This window comes from Triticum aestivum, chromosome 2A (assembly GCF_018294505.1).
Source record: "Triticum aestivum cultivar Chinese Spring chromosome 2A, IWGSC CS RefSeq v2.1, whole genome shotgun sequence".
NCBI classification, from domain to species: domain Eukaryota; kingdom Viridiplantae; phylum Streptophyta; class Magnoliopsida; order Poales; family Poaceae; genus Triticum; species Triticum aestivum.
The window spans coordinates 327,377,074-327,381,441 of NC_057797.1; positions in this window are offsets into that span (position 1 = coordinate 327,377,074).

The window sequence follows — 4,368 nt, forward strand, 5'->3', positions numbered from 1 at the left end:
AGCTCTTCGGGCGCGCGCCACGCCTCGCCTCTGCCTACTGGCAGAGGAAGAAGAGGACAAGGGGGGAGGTGGGCTGGGCCGGCTGGGGGGCTGCACAGGGGGGGGGGCTGGGCCAGCACAGGTGAGCGCCAGGTAGTTCCTTCTCTCTTTTTATTTTTTTTCTGTTCTGTTTCCCTTTTTATTTTATTTTGCCACTGTTTTCAAATTCAAAATAATTTCATACAGTGCCAAAACATTCTGAAATATTTTATGTTACCTCTCTGGACTATTCCAAAAGTACATAAAACATCTCAAAGCATTTGAAAATATATTCATTATATATTATGAATATATCCCCAAATTCAAATAGATTATTGATTTAAATTCAGAGACCAAATAATTCCTTAAAAATATTCCAGAATTTTGGTTTGATATATAACTCTTGCCAAAATTCACAAAAGTATTTTTAGGGCATTTTGGATTCACAGAATGCAATTTAAAGGGTGCTTGCCCTTCTTTTAATTAGGGTTTTGAGGCTTCTGAATTCCTCAGTTCAAATTTCATTTGAATTTAAACATGATGCAGCAACCAGGCTAGTCCAAGGCCAGGGTAAAGCTAGGGATGTGACAACTCACCCCCACTAAACAAGAATCTCGTCTCGAGATTCAAGCGTAGGGTAAGGTGAAGGGGGAACGCAACTAGTACAATCTTCACGATCTAGGTTGCACTTCATAGGAACGTTGATTCATTCACCATCTTTGTCTTGTCGTCTTGCTCTGAGAAATCCTGTCAACATGACATGGAGGGAAGAAGGAGACTCTAGAAGGGTCGATCTTCTCGAAGATCGAACAACTCACGGAATGAGACATAGGACCAGCTCTCGGGTTGAGACATGAGTTACACATCAAGAGGGGTGGAAAAAGACGGATGACGAAGGTGCACTAGGTGGACAACAATTCCACACTTAAGAGGGTGGTAAACGATTGTCCACATAGCGAGGAGTTAAGTTGACATGACACCATAATGACGCACCTTAGGGATGGTGACTCGTAGATATATATCCCTCTTAAGTGGCAAAAAGAATTACTTTTGATTCAAAGATCATTGAAACTCTCTATATCAGTCTAAGGCAAATCACAGCAATCGATTGGCGGGGGTCGGTAGAATGGCATACTCGGGCCAGAATGGATGATGTGGATTACCTTGTTGAAGACAACGTAATGGATGAATTTGCTTATCACCGGAAATGGAAGAGACCCATGGTAGAATGGCACATTGGCGGTGCAAGCTGGGAACAAAATGCAATGATGGGAATGATTCTAGTAACTGGGGAAGAACCCAACAATAAAGAGTGAATTCACTGTTGGAGTGGTTATAGCATAACCGACGAGACTAGGAGCAATCCCGGATAGTGCCGGCGATAATACCTAGCGCTTGTGCGTGCTCTCAAGAACTTGAGCATTTTCACATTCATCAAGATTTTACCAATATCCGTGTCAAGGATTCTGGCAACACAACTTACTACCATGATGAATGAGGAAGGATGATGCAGATGCGAAGGAGGATAACACTTTCTCAGATTTCACCTTAGCGAGGCCAAGCAAATAAAATCTGGATGATCGACCGAGAGACATTTAGCACTCCGCTTCTAATGTTCTTCTTGATGTGCTAGTGTATCCCATTCATAGATATGGTTTGATAACTAGAACATCAGGTAAAAGGTCGGACTTCGGGAGCAATAGAATCCATAAGGAACAGTTATGGAGGTAAATCCTACGAAATCCTTATGGGGAGGTGGCCAACTTCTTCAATCAAGATACTACAATAATAGGTCTACCGGATGGGTGTGTTGGCCACGATATCCACCTTGTCGGTTATTGAGAGACCAATATTATAATTCTTGGGAAATGTTCCAACCATCACATCTGCCTGAGATTCAGATCTGGTTGGTGTCAGGATATCCCAGACTCATCAAGTCTAGAAAGAAAAATGAAAGGTTGCAACACAAATCGACGAGATGACGTTGCGAGATTCTCGGGAAATGAATTACGATAGCAAGCTCCAAAACATGAGCTGGTTCTGCTACAAACATGTGAACACGTTGTCCCAGACAAGCATGCCCACATGGTAGTCTTACAATAAAACACTACCGAGTTCTGGTTGGGAACCATCAGCGAGGATATCGAAGTTCTTTCATAAGTCCGGATTAGCTCTTATGAAGATACTCCTTCTCCTTGAACAAATCAGTCAGTGGCTTGGTGTGCTAGGATACGCATATGGAATGAAGGTTGCAAGTCTCCAGACCACAGAATACTTCGCACGTGTGCATGACTGACTTGCGATGATTCCAGAGGAAGCAACATTGACTTTCTCGAGTCCACGGCGGCAACTTGCATCAAATGCATATGAACTAGAGGAAGTCACTTCTTACATCCGAACATATGCTTCATGAACTAGCATGAACAAATGCTTTCAAAAGTTTCCAACACTAGCTTAATGTTCAACAAAATCATGGGGGAGATAAGGATGTTGTCGATGGGCTCAACAACAATTCATCGAGATTTCCATGTAAATGGAATTCCATAATTATGTGAACAAGTGATAGCATTGGTCAGACCCAAAAGATATAATGGTGTATGCTCGAGGGATCGACCACGAGTAAGACAACATTACGAACATCGTTGGTTCTGATTTGATTTGACGATAACCCATACTCAAATCAAAGTTTTTATCAGGCAATAGGTCCAATAACTGATCACAGGGACCAATCGATGAAGATATCATCTCTCTTCAACACACTCTACACAAGAATATCCCTTTGGAACGAACTAAGTCAGGCAAGCTTTTATCTTCCAACTCTCCAAGTTGTTGTCTAGCTTAACCAACTAGCTCAGGGATATCCAACACAGATTCTTGGAGAAGGATGGTTCACAAGAAACCAACTTGATCACGAGCTCAACACAACAGTCAGGGAACAACCTGGTAATACTTCCAAGAAGATATTCGGAAAATCACGAACCACCGGTATGTTACTAAGCTCGAGAACAATCTTGCTTTTCAGGGCAAGACGATATGATTGATAGAGCAAGGATTTGAAATAATCCTAACTCATCGATCGAGGAGTGAACCAGGAGAATGGACTAGGTAGCACGATCAATCTTAGAATGATGATTCAATAACCAACACACTAAGAATGAAATTATTGTCCTTTAACTACCCAGCAACGAGGTTGCTAGGCGTATTGATTTCACACATCACAATTCATTTGTCGGTATTCCGGTTGCATTAACACGAAGACCAAGAAATGACTAATGATGGCAAGAAGTATCACTGTACCAAGAGTTCATAGGATGGTGTGCAATTCCTATAACAATCCCGATATAAAGATGGTAATACTCCAAGGTAGAACAGAACAAAAGCTGGATTAGCAATTTGATCTGCGGAGCACAACTTCTTTGACCCAATCCTGGATATGGAAGAGGTACTGGAGTTTGTTTCTCCTAGTCATTCCGCGATAGAATGGCTTAATGGACCACAAGAGTAATAGGCATCGATAAACGAACGCACGCATACTCTTGACTATCAATTGATAGACGAGGGTCAGAATGCAACTAAGGAGAACAACTCAAAGGAACATATAATTTTCTGAGTTGTGGATGCATAGATTAGTATGTCGAACCAAGTTCAACATGTTTCTTCCGGATAACCCATGCAGAAAGGTAGAACTGGCAGAGTCACAATATATAATGGAGAACTCATCAAGAATAATCCTGTTGTGATATTTCAGTTCAACAAGGAACTTCTGCCATAAGTAGTTCATGGTATTTGGAAGAAGAAGATACCACGGACTTCAAGGACTATCGCAAAGGTTACTAATATCCTAAAGGCACTAGCAATTACTATCAACAGGAAGTAGGTAGAGTGAATCTCGGGTTCAAGAACCCAGGAACAGAATACCTACTAACTAAATGGCATCACGGGATGCTTTCGATAATGACGGCCAGAGTCATCATACTGGAACATAAATCATGGCTAGACTACTAAATGATTCCCTGAGACACCTAGGGTCATAATAATAGCTCCAACATCTACGCCGAGGTAACAAAGTACCTCAACCTACCGATTAGTGTGCTTATTCCGACCAAGAGGGACATCGGAGACGGAAGGAAAGGATTTGCAAATGCATCAGACTGTTTAGAGACCTGGGATGACTCGGACAGCATAACGGCTGTAAATGCTCAGAAAAGATTTGAGACATTCACAAAAATGGTGGCATAACCACTCAAAGGCACAATATCAAGGTTTCGAGATCAACAATTTAACATACGGAAGTAATAGGAACTGAAACGAGGCTTAAGTCCAACAATTCTATAGGTCTACGGATTAGTA